This window comes from Carcharhinus amblyrhynchos, chromosome 8 (assembly GCF_965287045.1).
Source record: "Carcharhinus amblyrhynchos chromosome 8, sCarAmb.v2.hapA, whole genome shotgun sequence".
NCBI classification, from domain to species: Eukaryota; Metazoa; Chordata; class Chondrichthyes; order Carcharhiniformes; family Carcharhinidae; genus Carcharhinus; species Carcharhinus amblyrhynchos.
Genome location: NC_137331.1, coordinates 121,702,429 through 121,719,061, shown reverse-complemented (window position 1 = coordinate 121,719,061; position 16,633 = coordinate 121,702,429).

Genomic DNA, 16,633 nt, shown 5'->3' with positions numbered 1-16,633 from the left:
TTGTTGTCGGTGCAGACTAGATGGGCCAAATGGCCTCCTTCTGCCCTGTAAGAATTCTATGATTATATGGTCCTGGATGAATTGTGTCTTTGGAAAGCTGGCATGGACCCAGTGGGCTGAATGGCCATACAGGCACAGGGAGAACGTGCAAACTCCACACAGACAGTAACCTGCAACGGGAACCGAACCTGGGTCCGTGGCACTGTGAGACAGCAGTGCTAACCACTGTGCCACCATGCCAGTCTGACTAAGACCCTCACAAAGCTTCTCTACTTTTATATTCCACTTCCCTTTCCATTGAGGCCAACGTTCCATTTCCTTCCTAATTACCTGCTGTGGCCGCATGTTTCATGTACAAGGACACCCAGGTCCCTCTGCACCGCAACATTCTGCAGTCTCCCTCCATTTGTTGTTGGAGGCACATCATGTCACCTCCAGTGATTACATGTCCCATAACATCAGTGACCTCGATAAGGTGGAGAACTTGGAACTGTTTTCCTCGGAGAAGGGTATGTGGAGAGGAGAGTTGATCAAGATGTTCAAAATAATGAGGGATCTGGATCAAGCAGATTGAGAAAACTTGTTTCCACTTGTGAAAGGATCAAGACCAACACATGCATTTTGTCGGAAAAATGGGAAGGTGACTAGTTATCTAAATGGGGACAGATTTCGGGGTGCTCCGGTGCAGAGGGATCTGGGTGTCCTTGTTCATGAGTTACAGAAAACTAGCATGCAGGTACAGCAGGTAATAAAGAAAGTGAATAGAATGTTGGCATTTAAGGGAATAGAATATAAAGATAAGGAAGTATTGTTGCAACTATACAAGGCATTGATGAGGCCGCACCTGGAATATTGTGCATAGTTTTGGTCCCCTTATTTGAGGAATGATGTAATGGTATTGGAGGCAGTTCAGGGGAGGTTCACTGGATTGACTCCAGAGATGAGGGGTCTGTTGCATGAAGAGAGGTTGAACAGTTTAGGCCAATACTCCCTGGATTTAGAAGAATGAGGGGAGATCAAATTGACATATACAAGATGATAAAAGATATGGATAAAGTAGACGTGGAGCGGATGCTTCCTCTTGTGAGACATCCTAGAACGAGAGGTCATAGTCTTAGGATAAGGGGCAGCAAACTTAAAACAGAGTTGAGGAGAAACTACTTCTCCCAGAGGGTTGTGAATCTGTGGAATTCGCTACCCCAAAGTGCGGTGGGTGCCGGGACAGTGAGTAAATTTAAGGAGGAGTTAGACAGATTTTTAATTGGGTTGAAGGGTTATGGGGAGAAGGCAGGAAAATGGGGATGAGGAGCATGTCAGCCATGATGGAATCGTGGAGCAGACTCGATGGGCTGAATGGCCTAATTCTGCTCCTATATCTTATCAACTTATGAACTTACGAAAAACACAGTTTTAGGGTAATTGGTAAAAGAAGCAATGGCAACAAGAGGAAAACCTTTCACACGTAACAAGTGGTTAGGATCTGGAAAGCACCTGAGAGTGCGGTGGAGGCAGCTTCGTTCAAGAGAGATTTAAATTATTATCTGAAAAGGAAGAAAGCACAAGGAGAAGGCGGAAATCTGCCCTAGGGGTGGCACGGTGACACAGTGGTTAGCACTGTTGTAGCTATGCTCATTGGAATTCAGAAGAATGAGGGGAGATCTTATAGAAACATATAAGATTATGAAGGGAATAGATAAGATAGAAGCAGGGAAGTTGTTTCCACTGGCGGGTGAAACTAGAACTAGGGGGTATGACCTCAAAATAAGGGGAAGCAGATTTAGGACTGAGTTGAAGAGGAACTTCTTCACACAAAGAGTTGTGAGTCTGTGGAATTCCCTGCCCAGTGAAGCAGTTGAGGCCACCTCATTGAATGTTTTTAAGGCAAAGATAGATAAATTTTTGAACAGTAAAGGAATTAAGGGTTATGGTGAACGGGTGGGTGAGTGGAGCTGAGTCCACGCAAAGATCATCCATGATCTTATTGAATGATGGAGCAGGCTCGAGGGGCCAGATGGCCTACTCCTGCTCACAGTTCTTACGTTCTTATGCTCTCACAGTGCCAGGGACCTGGGTTCAATTCCAGCCTTGAGTGACTCTCTATGTGGATTTTGCATGTTAAAGTTTATTTATCAGTATCACAAGTAGATTTACATTTTCACAGTGGCTTCATTGCAGTGTTAATCACTTAGTCGCCACACTCCGACACTTGTTTGGGCATACTGAGGGAGAATTTAGCATGGCCAATGCACCTAACCAGCACATATTTCGAACTGTGAAAGGAGCCAGAGCACCCAGAGGAAACCTATGCAGACACAGGGAGAACGTGCAAACTTCATACAGACAGTGACCCAAGCCGGGAATCGTTCTCCCCGTGTCTGTTTGGGATTCTTCTGGGTGCTCCTGTTTCCTCCCACGCGCCAAAGATGTGCAGGTCAGGTGGATTGGCCATGGTAAATTGCCCTTTAGTAGTTTAGCAGGGGTTTAGCAGGGTAGATACATGGGGTTACGGGGATAGGCTCTGGATAGAATTGTTGTCAGTGCAGGCTTGAGGGACCAAATGGCCTCGTTCTGTAAGGATTCTACGATTATACGGTTCTAGATTAATTGTATTTTCAAAGAGTTGACATGGACCGAGTGGGCTGAATGACCTCCTTCTGTGATGTAACCATTTTGTAATTAGTGATTAATACTGCAGGATTTATAACATTTTGGTGCATAACTTAACCATCCACTTTGCAATTCTGTGTGACAATAAGTCACATCAAATACCTACACTGAAGTAGACTGGATCTGATGTTTATGAGTTTGACCTGGGCAGCTGTGGAGGGAGTTGCCAAGAATGTCATTTTCCATTAATATTAACTAGAATATGATGGAAAATGAGCAAGATTTCCCTTAAGAATCATCTACATATCGATCTTATTTTAGTGATGTTTCACGATATTTAATGGTATTTAAACAAGTATTGCTGTCATGACTATTCAGGTTACTAATCATTGAAACAAGATTAAGGGTCTTGCTCTGCCCAAGACCGCAAGGAACTACAAAACATCATGGATGTTTTCTTTTAATCCACAGGTGATTCGGTCCGCCTTGTTGTCCAACAAGGGGCATACACACGATGGGTCGTGCGAGGGCTGCTCTTGGATGTTGCTTCGAGAGTTGCCTAGTGCTTCACGTCGTGAGTGCACACTTAAACTGGATCAGATGCTGGGCAACACGACAGCTCAGTGACTATCACTGTTTGCTGTGCAGATACACGGATTTGGGCCTGTGTCTGTGGGAGTTTGTGCATTCTCCCTGTGGTTGCGTGGGTTTCCTCCGGGCGCTCCGGTTTCCTCCCACACCCCAAAGATGTGCTCTTAGGCTGATTGGTTTTACCAAATTGACACTATTCTCCCCTGAATCTGGCTAAGTCAGGGGTTCTATTTGTTGATACGCAGGGTAGAATAGGTGTAGGGTGATGCGGCGGCGCGGGCTTGTTGGGCCGAAGGGCCTGTTTCCCGTGCTGGGCTGTTCTTTGTTCTTTGTTCTTTGTCAAGGGCAACTAGGGATGGGCAATAAATGCCGGCCTAGTCAGTGATGTCCATGTGCCTGAAGAAATGAAAATAAAGATTCCTCCGATAAGTGGGCTGATACGCTGGGGTCACAGAATGAAAATAAATGAGGGGAACTTTTTTCACTCCCATAGTTTCGCTCACTTTATGATCTGGAGCACTGCACCTGATGGAGTGATGGAAACAGATTCCATTAGAACGTCCTGAAGGCAATTGGTCCTGGAGTGATGAGGAAAAGGCTAAAAATGATCTAAACTTGGAAAGTTCTTTCAAGGAGTCAGCAGAAGCATGATGGGCTGAATGGACTCCTTCTGCACTGTAGGACACAGTAACACTAACCTTATGGCATCACCTAAGCTGAGCTGAGCAGGCGCCAGAGTGTGACGGCGAGGGGAATTTCACAGTAACTTCATTGCAGCATTAATGTTAGCCTTACTTGTGAATAATAGATTAATTTTTAACTGATTATCTGCCTCCAGGCAGCCTGAGGTAGGGGTGTATAAGTGTCTCCTGATGTACCATCAATGACTCCATCAATTTTATCTGTGTAGCACGCAATACACATGTGAGGTAATGCATTTTGGAAGGTCTAATACAGATGGGAAATCCACAGTCAATGGCAGAACCCTTAAGAGTATTGATAGGCAGAGGGATCTGGGTGTTAAGATGCACAGGCCACTGAAATGGCAATACAGGTGGAGAAGGTAGTCAAGAAGGCTTACAGCATGCTTGCCTTCATCAGCCAGGACACTGAGTTCAAAAATTGGCAAGCCCTATTGCAGCTTTATAGAACCTTAGTTAGGCCGCACATGTAATATAATGTTCAATTCTGGTTGCCACACTACCAGAAGGATGTGGAGGCTTTGGAGAGGGTGCAGAAAAGATTTACCAGGATGTTGCCTGGTATGGAGGACATTAGCTATGAGGAGAGGCTGGAGAAATTTGGTTTGTTCTCACCGGAACGACGGAGGTTGAGGGGCGACCTGATAGAAATCTACAAAATTATGAGGGGCATGGACAGAGTGGATAGTCAGAGGCTTTTCCCCAGGGTGGAAGAGTTAATTACTGGGAGGCACAAGTTTAAGGTGCAAGGGGCAAGGTTTAAAGGAGATGTACGAGGCAGATTTTTTACACAGAGAGTGGTGGGTGCCTGGAACTCGTTGCCGGGGGAGGTGGTGGAAGCGGACAGGGTACTGACTTTTAAGGGGTGTCTTGACAAATACATGAATAGGATGGGAATAGAGGGATATGGTCCCCAGAAGGATAGGGGGTTTTAATTCAGTCGGGCAGCATGGTCAGTGCAGGCTTGGAGGGCCGAAGGGCCTGTTCCTGTGCTGTAATTTTCTTTGTTCTTTGTTCAGTTAAGGGCAGCCCGGTGTCACAGTGGTTAGCACTGCAGCCTCTCAGCACCAGGGACCTGGGTTCAATTCCAGTCTCGGGTCACTGTCTGTGCGGAGTCTGCAAGTTCTCCCCATGTCTGGGTGCTCTGGTTTCTTCCCACACTCCAAAGATGTGCGAGTTTAATTGATTGGCCATGATAAGTTGCCTCTTAGCCTCAGGAAGAGGATGGGAGGGTAGCAGGGTTAGGGCCTGGGTTGGAGTGTTGTCGGTACAGGCTGGATGGGCTGTGTGGCCTCTCTCTGCACTGTAGAGACTCTACGGTCTCCTTTGATCCCTCGATCGAAAGGGTTAATCAATGCAGAATGCTGTCTCAGTGAGTTAAGCAGGAACTCCACTGCACTGATTTCCAGCTCCCTGCACATGGACCGAAACATACACTTACTAAAAAGTCGAGTACTTAAGGGTGCATTAGCATGCACCCACCAAAAGCTAATCTTCATTGTTATTTATTAATGGCAATAATGGCTTTTTGAAAAAAGGTAACAGGGAGAACTATTCCAGCTAAATTATTGATGTAAATAAATGCATACAGTGGAAAAATAATGGGTGGTCCGTGTATTGTTCAAAGCTGGTAATTAATTTAAGCAGCGAGAGACCTCACAGTTAATTACAACTTTCTTTACAATACTGCATCATCTGGATTGGAAATCTTAAATGTCGATTAGGATGAAGTTTTGATTTTAATAATGTGTGCCAGGCTTGCTTGCGTGGATAACAGTCACCCACGGGGTAAGGATATGGTAGGGATTTGTGCCACTTCAGAGATCTGTGGGGCAGCACGATGGTTAGAACTGCTGCCTCACAGTGCCAGGGACGCAGGTTCATCATCGAATCCCTACAGTGCAGGAGGAGACCATTCGGCCCATCGGGTCAGCACCAACCACAATCCCACCCAAGTCCTACTTCCGTAACCCCATACATTCACCCAACCAGTCCCCTGACACTAAGGGGCACTTTAACATGGCCAATCCACTTAACCCACACATCTTTGGACTGTGGGAGGAAACCCATGCAGACATGGAGAGAAGGCGCAAATTCCGCACAGGCAGTGTCCCAAGCCGGGAATTGAACCCGGGTCCCTGGCACTGCGAGGCAGAAATGCTAAGCACCGTGTCACCATTCTGCCCTTCAATTCCAGCCTCGGGTCACTGTCTGTGTGGAGTTTGCGCATTCTCCCCGTGTCTGCGTGGGTTTCCTCCGGGTGCTCCGGTTTCCTCCCACAGTCCAAAGATGTGTAGGTTAGGTGGATTGGCCGTGCTAAATTGCTCCTTCGTGTCAGGGTGACTAGCTAGGAAAATTGTATGGGGACGGGGCCTGGGTGGCATTGTGGTTGGTGCAGACTCGATGGACTGAGTGGCCTCCTTCTGTACTGAAGGGGATCTATGATTGTCTACGAAGAGAAGACTGAGAGGGGATTTGATCAAAACCGTGAGAGCAGGGAGGGAGAAACTGTGTTCCCATTGGTGGCAGGATCGAGAATCAGAGGAATGACGGTAACTGGCAAAAGAAGCAATGACGACACGAGGAGGACCATCTTAACGCAGCCAGTGATTAGGGTCTAGAATGCGCCCACCCAGAGTGTGCTGGAGGCAGATTCAACCGAGGTTGTCAAGAGGGATTCGGATTAGCGACAGAAGAGCGGGAATGTGCATGGCTCGGGGCACGTGGTGGTTGTGGGGTGGGGTGGGGTGGACGAGGTTGAGTAGCTCTGCTGAAGAACAGGAAGGAAGTGATGGGCTGAATGGCATCCGTCTGTGCTGTAACCTTTCCATATTCTCATCATTCTCCGTTGATTTCCCCTGCTTATCCGACCATGGGTCATTAACTGCTTTCATTTGTTTGGCCATTTAGAACGTAATGCGGAATGAGCAGCTTAACAACAGTTCATTTAGGAGTTCTCAATCATTCTGATGCACCTATGATTCCATTCTCTGCAGAAAGTGCCCGCGATCTGAAACAGATCAGTCATACAGCAGCAACGGCTGGAACTCGGTTAGCAATGAAATGTCTTCACAAACAAAGGACAGCACCAAGTCATGATCAGAGGACGATTGGCCAAAGAGATCTTGAGGACAGCATTAAAAAGCGGTGGGGGGGGTAAAGAGACAATAAAGAGGGAATGTCAGGACTGAGAGCCGTCAATGATGGAGCGATTAAATTTGAGAATGCCAGAGTTTCAGGAATGCAGATGCCTCGGAGACTGGTGGGGCTGGAGGAGGTTTCTTTCCTTCTTATTCATTTACGGGTGTTGCAGTACAGGCGGACGTTTATTGCTCACCGTTAATTGAGAAACATAGAAAATAGAAGAAGGAGAAGGCCACTCGGCCCCTCGAGCCTGTTTCACCATTCATTAGAACCATGGCTGATCTTCACACAGAGGAGATGTCAGGGATAAGTTTTTCACTCAGAGAGTGGTGAGTGAGTGGAATCGGCTGCCGTCGGTGGTGGTGGAGGAGAACTCGCTGGGGTCTTTTAAGAGACTTCTGGATGAGTATATGGGATTTAATGGGATTGAGGGTTATAGATAGGCCTGGTAGGTAGGGATATGATCAGCGCAACTTGTGGACCAAAGGGCTTGTTGGTGCTGTAGTGTTCTATGTTCTATGTTCTAAAATCCTGATCTGGCCTTCCTCACATATCCCTTGATCCCTTCAGCCCCAAGGGCTGTATTGAATTTCTTCTTGAAATCAGACAATGTTTTGGCCTCAACTACATTCTGTGGTAATGAACTCCACACATTCACCACCCTCTGGGTGAAGAAATTTCTCCTCACCTCAGTCACAAAAGGTCTATCCCTTATCCTCAAACTATGGCCCTGAATTCTGGACTCCCCCCACCAAGAGAAGTTGGGGATGAGCTGCCTTCATGATCTGCTGCAGTCCCTGAGGTGTAGGTACACCTACACTGCTGTTAGGGAGGGAGTCCAGGATCTTTACCCAGCCACAATGAACAAACAGCCGACATATTTCCAAGTTAGGGATGGTGAGTGACTTGGAGGGAGCTTGCAAGTGGTGGCATTCCCAGGTTACAGAGATGGGAAGGCACAGGGCTTTGTAGGAATTAGAAAGCAAGGATGACAATTTTAAAACCAAAGACATTAGTTGTACGGGAGCCGGTGGAGGTCAGGGAGGGGTGGTGAGTGATCATGGATCAGAACTTGCTGCAGGTTGTGACGATACTGTGCCTTTAACATATATATTTGTGTCATGTTTCTGGTGCAGGGTTTTTTTTTAGCAGTCACTTATATTTATTGGTGCCCCTTTGTCTATAACTGGCAGCTTACATGTTACTGGTACGGAAGCATAATTGATTGTAATTGCTGGAATGTTTGTTTTAATCTGGACTCATGCAGTGTGTTGTTTTAGTGCTTTCTGCTGGGGTTTTTCAGAGTGATGCTTGATTGATAGGTAATCTTATATGACTGGGTGGGACTAGGCTCACAGGCAGACACCCAGTTCAGTTGCTGCTTGGGAGCTGTAGAAAGAAGTAGCTCTTTTTCTCTCTGAAGATTGGAGACTGGGATCTGCCAGAAAATAGGTCTCTCTCTCTGAAGTTCTGTCATTAGAAGTTACAACTTTGTCTAGAGGCTGCTGTATACTGATGTCTTTCTGTATCCCTGTACAAACGTGTTAACAAGCTGTAAAGGCAACACCCGTATGTTTTTGGCATAACTGATTTTGAAGAAGGATGATTGCCTGTGGGGATATTGCTTACATTGGAACTATAGAGATAGATTGCTGTTACGAACTATACCTTGTCATCTTTAAGTACTTCAGTGGATAAAAGTTATGCTAATTCTTTTTTGTTATATTCAAACTATGCTCTTAAATAAAGTTTGCTTTAATAAAAGCTTCCGAGTGGGTCATTTGAATTACGCCTTATGCTCACACTGATGAATCATAGAATCATACAGCATAGAAATAGGCCCTTCAGCCCAACTCGTCCATGCTGACCATGTCCTAAACTGAACTGGTCCCATTTGCCTGCATTTGGCCCATATCCCTCTAAACCTTTCCCTGTACTTTTACAAATGTCTTTCAAAAGTTGAAATTGTACCTGCCCTCTACCACCTCCCCTGGCATACACGCACCACTCTCTGTATGAAAAAGTTGCCCCTCAGGTCCCCTGTAAATCTTTCCCCTCTCACCTTTAACCTATGCTCTCTAGTTTGAAGCCCTGCCCTGGGTTAAAAGTCATCGCCAAATTCAAATAAAGTTGGGGTCTAGGTTAAACTTCATAATATACCTTGGAGTTTCCGATCTGGTCCCTTACAGTTAAGAGATGGGCAGAGGGATCATCAAAGGGTTGAATGTAGGAGAGCAGCGAGGGATGTGTTGAAATTGTCATTCTAGAGGTATGGTGTGGAGATGCCAGCGTTGGGCTGGGGAGGGCAAAGTAAGAAGTCTCACAAAGCCAGGTTAAAATCCAACAGGTTTATTTGGAAACACGAGCTTTCGGAGCACTGCTCCTTCATCGGGTGAGTAGAAATTGGGTTTCACAAACGTGGCATATATAAACAGAGACACAATTGCAAAATAATGGTTGGGATGCGAGTCTTTACAGGTCATACAATCATAGAGGTTTACAACGTAAAACCAGGTCCTTTGGCCCAACTTGTACATGCCACTCTTTTTTAAACCCAAAGCCAGTCCCAGTTTCCTGCGTTTGATCCATATCCCTCTATACCCACCTTACCCATCTAACTGTCTAAACACTTTTTAAAAGACAAAATTGTATCTGCCTCTACAACTGCCTCTGGCAGCTTGTTCTAGACACTCTGTGTGAAAAAACTGCCCCTCTGTACCCTTTGTATCTCTCCCCTCTCAGCTTAAACGTATGCCCTCTAGTTTTAGACTCTCCTACCTTTGGGAAAAGATATTGACTATCTAGCTGATCTATGCCCTTCATTATTTTATAGACTTCTATAAGATTACCCCTCAACCTTTGACACTCCAGAGAAAGAAGTCCCAGTCTATCCAGCCTCTCCTTATAACTCAAACTATCAAGTCGTGGTAGCATCCTAGTAAATCTTTTCTGCACTCTTTCTAGTTTAATAATATCATTTCTATAATAGGGTGACCAGAACTGTACACAGTATTCCAAGTGTGGCCTTACCAATGTCTTGTACAACTTCAACAGGACATCCCAACTCCTGTATTCAATGTTCTGACCGATGAAACCAAGCATGCCGAATGCCTTCTTCACCACTCTGTCCACCTGTGACTCCACTTTCAAGGATCATTAAACCGGTACCCCAGTCAAGTCTTTACAGGTACAGACAGTGCGAGTGGAGAGAGGGATAATCACAGGTTAAAGAGGTGTGAATTGTCTCCAGCCAGGACAGTTAGTGAGATTTTGCAAGCCCAGGCCAAATGGTGGGGGTTACAGATAGTGTGACATGAACCCAAGATCCCGGTTGAGGCCGTCCTCATGCATAGGGAAGTACTATTCTACGGGTGGCATTGGCATGCTGAGAGCATGGATCATAAGAACTAGGAGCAGAAGTAGGCCATCTGGCCCCTCGAGCCTGCTCCGCCATTCAATAAGATCATGGCTGATCTTTTTGTGGACTCAGCTCCACTTACCCGCCTGCTCACCATAACCCTTAATTCCTTTACTGTCCAAAAATGTATCTATCCTTGCCTTAAAAACATTCAATGAGATAGCCTCATTCACTGGACAGGGGGTTCCACGGATTCACAATCTTTGTGTGAAGAAGTTCCTCCTCAACTCAGTCCTAAATCTGCTTCCCTTTATTTTGAGGCCATGCCCCCCAGTTCTAGTTTCACCCGCCAGTGGAAACAACTTCCCTGCTTCTGTCTTACCCATTCCCTTCATCATCTTATATGTTTCTCCACCTCCCCCATTCTTCTGAATTCCAATGAGTATATTCTCAAACATTTCACCGCAGCACCAAGGCAGTTTAGACCCCGGCTGCACTCAGGCCATCAAACACAATCACGTCATAGCTAAATCAGCAACAGAATCAGGCAGTAAACCAATGCTCGCAGTTGGAAAAGTTCTGAGTTCGAATACCCACGTTTTCTCGCCTGTTCTTTTTTCGAAAAATCCCACAGTAATGAAAAGAATGACAGCTATTGCAGGCTTAGATAACATTGTGCGCATTAGTGACAGTCCACGGAGTTTGTAGCAGATAAAACTGCTATTAAGTCTTCAATAGGCAGTTAAGCGGGACATCTAATGCATCTCTGCAGGTTCATCCGAATGCTTTCATTGTTATCGCTGCTTCCCAGTGACAGCTGTCAGTCACGGTGCAGTGAGTTTATGTGCATCTAAACAGCTCACGTATTTTGCCATTATTTACCCCGTGACGGCAGCTGGCAGTGGAGTGTTCCCACGAGCGACACCTGAAATACCAGGGAAGGGATCGCGTGGTGTAGTGAGGACTCCCGGGGGCGAATAGTTCAGTGAACCTTCAGTTGCTGGAGCAAGAGGACCGGAGTAGTGTCAGGAAGCCTGGATTAATCCACAGGTTCAGCAGTAAGGCAGGCAGCCAGTATGGGAAGCTGAAATAATAAAAATATTCCTGGTGTTCTATTCCACTCCTCAGCGCTCCCCTTGCATCGAATCAATTCTCGGAGCACATGTCGCCAGTTCAGAGGTACTTAACCATCTAATTAGAGCTTTGGAATGTCGGAAGGGCAATACATAAATCCAAGTTCTTCTTTCGTTCTTTCTTTCAACACACAGAGACCATTCAGCCCATTGTTCCCATGCAATCCAATTAGTCCCACTCCCTCCCTGCAAATGTTACGTGTAAGATAATGAAGGGGATGGATAGGGTAGAGGTAGAGAGATTCTTCCCGCTTAGAAAGGACAGCAGGACTAGAGGGCACAGCCTCAAGATAAGGGAGGGGGCAGTTTAGATCAGAGTTGAGGAGGAACTTCTTCACTCAAAGAGTGGTGAGTCTCTGGAATTCTCTGCCCGTTGAAGTGGTGGAGGCTGCCTCGCTAAATATATTTAAGACGCAGGTAGATAGGTTTTTGGTAGGCAAGGGGATTAAGGGTTATGGGGAGAAAGCGGGAAAGTGGAACTGATCCACTTCAGATCAGCCATGATCTTACTGAATGGCGGGGCAGGCTCAAAGGGCTAGATAGCCTACTCCTGCTCCTATTTCTTATGTTCTTAAATGTTGCCATTTCAAGGGCGATTAAAAGTTTAAAGATTATTTATCAGTGTCACAAGTAGTCTTACATTAACACTGCAATGAAGTCACTATGAAAATCCCCCAGTCGCTGCGCTCCGGTGCCTGTACGGGTCAATGCACCCTAACCAGCACGTCTTTTGGACTGTGGGAGGAAACCGAAGCACCCGGAGGAAACCTACGCAGATACGGGGAGAATGCGCAAAGTCCGCACAGACAGTGAGCCAACCCGGGAATGATCCTGGGTCCCCGGCACTGTGAGGCAGCAGTGCTAACCACTGTGTCATTGTGAAATGCCCATTGGGGATTAGGGATGGACAATAAATGCTGATCTAGCCACATCCCTTGAAAGTATAAAAAACAATATAGCTGAGGTCCGAGCTATTCAACGGACGAGATTTTACTGCCTCGCTCAAGCGAGACAGAAAATTCCTGCCTGAGGTGAACAGGGATTTCCATTGTCGAATCCACGTCCACTCCGATTCCATGGCAGTTAACATGATAGAGTTCTGGCCACTGTCTTCCAACTTGAAAAAGCCTCAATTGCGCCCATTCTCTGCTTTCTGTCCTTTGGCCAATGCACTACCCATGCTAATATGTTGCCTGCAGCACAAAGACCGTTTTTCTTGCCAGTTAAGATTTTGTGTGACACCTTATCAAATTCCTTTTGAAAATCCAGGTGTACTACATCTACTGGTTCCCCTTTATCTATCCTACATTCTCAAAAACTCTAACAAATGTGCCACACAGAATTTCCCTTTAATAATGCCATGTTGACTTGCTCTAATCGTACAATACCTGGCCCAATGCATTGTGAAAGGTTCTTCAATTATAGATTCCAGCATTTTTCCCGCACCTGATCTTAGGTTAACTGTTCTGTACTTTTCTGTTTTCTCTCTCCTCTCTTCGTTGAAAAGCAGTATAATATTTGCCAACAGTGATGACATGGTGGCACCGTGGGGTGGCACAGTGACACGGCCTCACAGCAACAAGGTTCAATTCCCGGCTTGGGTCACAGTCTGTGTGGAGTTTGCACATTCTCCCCGTGCCTGCTTGGGTTTCCTTTCGGTGCTTTGGTTTCCCCTCGAGTGCTAGCAAGTGCTAACTACTGCACCACCATGTTGCTTAAGTTAGAGATGGCATCATTAAACGATGCAGCAGAGTGGAAGGCCATTCAGCCTATCGTGCCTGTGCTGGATGTTTAAAAGGGCTTTCCAATTCTTTCCACTCGGCCTGCTCTCCCCTCCACCCCCCAACCCCCCCCCACCCCCCCAACTCTTCCCACTGTGCTGTGAAAGTTTCCCTTTTCTGTTTTTTATCCATTCTAAGGTACTATTCAAATCTGCTTCCGTTACTCATTCAGACGGCACTTGGCAGCCCATAGCAACGAGCTACATTCAATACATTCCCCTTGATCCCTTTCTGCTTCTTTTGGCTTCGAATAGACATGGTCGCAACTACGAAATATCGAGAGCATCAATTCTAGATGTCAGCTGTGCCTCTGTGGGGTTGTACTTTTGCCTCTGAGGCAGAAGATTGTGGGTTCAAGACAAGAGGGAGAGAATTAAGAGGGAACTGAAGAGATAATTTTCACCCAGAGGTTGGTGGGAGTCTGAAACCCATTGCCTGTAAGGGTGGTGGAGTCAGAAACTCTTGTAACATTTAAGAAATAGTTAGAGATTCACTTGGACTGCCGAGGGTTATGGGCCAAGCACTGGAGAATGGGATGAGTGTAGTCCAGTATGGACTTGGTGGGCCGAATGGTCTCCTCCTGTAAACTATCTGAGAATCCACGACTGCTGCACTGTCAGAGGACCTTTTTTGTTTTGATTTGATTTATTATTATCACACATGTTAACATATGGTGAAAAGCATTGTTTCTTGCGCGCTATGCAGACAAAACATACCGTTCATAGAGAAGGAAAGGAGAGAGTGCAGAATGTAGTGTTACAGTCATAGCTAGGGTGTAGAGAAAGGTCAACTTAATGTGAAGGAAGTCCATTCAGAAGTCTGACAGCAGCAGGGAAGAAGCTGTCCTTGAATCGGTCGGTGCATGACCTCAGACTTTTGTATCTTTTTCCTGATGGAAGAAGGTGGAAGAGAGAATGTTCGGGGTGGGTGGGGTCCTTAATTATGCTGGCTGCTTTGTCGAGGCAGCGGGAAGTATAGACAGAGCCAGTGGATGGAAGGTTGGTTTGAGTGATGGATTGGGCTACATTCATGACCTTCTGTAGTTGCAGTCTTGGGAGAGCAGGAGCCGTACCAAGCCGTACCAATCAGAAAGAATACTTTCTATGGTGCACCTCAAAGCTGAGATGCCCAATTTCCTTAGTCTTGGGTGAGATGTTAAACTGAGGGAGGCCCTGTCTAACCTTTTCAAGGTGGATGTTAAAAATCCCAGGGCACTATTTTGAAGAAGATTTATCACTGATGTCCTGGCCAATGTTTACTCTGCAACCAACGTCACAAAGAACAGAATACCTCATCACCGCCACAGCACTGCCTGTGGGATCTTGCTGTGCAGCTTTAAGGATAATGGAACAGAGGTGGGCAAGCGGAATCAAAGCACGGTCACAGAGTGGTTAGCAGTGCTACCTCACAGTGCCAGGGACCTGGGTTCGATTCCCGGCTTGGGTCACTGTCCTGTGCAGAGTCTGCACATTCTCCTCGTGTCTGGGTGGGTTTCCTCCGAGTGCTCCGGTTTATTCCCACAGTCCAAAAGACATGCTGGTCAGGTGCACTGGCCATGCCGAACTCTCCCTCCATGTGCCCGAACAGGCGCCGGAGCGTGACGGATAGGAGATTTTCACAGTCACTTCATTGCAGTGTTAATGTAAGCCTACTTGTGACACTAATAAATAAAACTTTTAAACTTCAATGAATCTTCCACCCCCGCAGGTGATTCGCAGTAGTGGTATCTCACACCAGAGTCACGGACAGACAATGAGAGTGAGAGAAAATACCCTGCCAGCTGACGACAAAAAATTGACAGAATAGAACTGACCAACTGTCTTGACAAAATCCCAACACAATGGGTGGAATTTTACCGGGATGCTGTCCAAGGATAGTGCGATCCCACCCGAGGCCACTGGAGAATGTCATTCTCCGGGCTTCTCTCGTCCCCCGAATCGGGACGGGTGTGTATGGGGTGTCAGGGAGGGGTATTACCTTTGGTGGGGGAACATGTCACGTCCTTTCAGGGCAGTTTGTCCATCCTTTGTCCCCACCTCGCACTCAGCTCTCACCTGTGGCTCCCCACAGCTGTTTGCACGCAATAGCGGCCACACCCCAGGCAACTGTCTTGACAAGCCGGCTAAACCAGGTCAGGGTAGCCAATGGGTCTCAACCCTCGGTGAGATAGGGAGATGTCTATCCCAGCATGTGAAGACAGAGTCCAGTGGGTTGAGCGGACGAGACCAATGGAAGGTCCAATGGTCAAGAAGGCGGTCTCTGCAAGCGTTGTGGAATGCTAAGAGCGGGACAAAACACAGAAGACACCCTGGACATCCACTGCACCTAGTCCCACCTCCAGCCATCTTGACTCTTGTCTTGCCACTGGATCTAGATGGGAATTGGGAAGAGAGAGTGAGGCTGACGCTGCGCAACTCTCCCTCATTTTAATCCAAATCAAGCGCTAGTTTCGACACCATCATCATCCATCACCATCATCAGTGTCACAAGTAGGCTTACATTAACACTGCAATGAAGTGACTGTGAAAATCTCCTAGTCGTCACACACCGGTGCCTGGTTGTATAGCATCTGCAATGTACTTAAACACCCAGAGCACTTCACAAGAGTGGTAGCAAGCACTAGTGACACCATGCCACACGAGGAGATATATATGAATAGAACGGACAGTGTAGCATGGGATAGGCATGAACCTCGGGTCAGTAGTTTTAGCTGGGGGAAGGGTAATTATGAGGCTATTAGGAGAGAATTAGGAAGCATAGGTTGGACTAGGAGATTACAGGGACTGGGAACGTCCGAAATGTGGAATTTTTTCAAGGAACAGCTACTGCGGGTCTGCAATAGGTATGTCCCTGTCAGGCAAGGAGGATTTGGTAGGGCTAGGGAACCGTGGTGTACTAAAAAAGTTGATTCATTGGTTAGGAAGAAAAAGGAGGCTTATGTTCGGATGAGGCTTGAGGGCTCAGGTAGTGCATTAGAAAGCTTTAGATTGGCTAGGAGGGAGTTGAAGAGGGAGTTAAGAAGGGCTAAAAGAGGACATGAGATGACTTTGGCTGATAGGATTAAGGAGAATCCTAAGGCGTTCTATAGGTATGTCAAGAACAGAAGGTTAGTTAGGGCAAGATTAGGGCCAGTTATAGACAGTAGAGGGAAGTTGTGTGTGGAACCGGAAGAGATTGGAGAGGCATTGAACCAATATTTCTCTTCGGTGTTCACGCAGGGGGACATGAATGTAGCTGTGGAGGACACTGGGGTGCAGGGGTGTAAAATAGAAAGTATTGCAGTTGAAACCAGGGATGTGCTGGATATTCTAGAGGGCT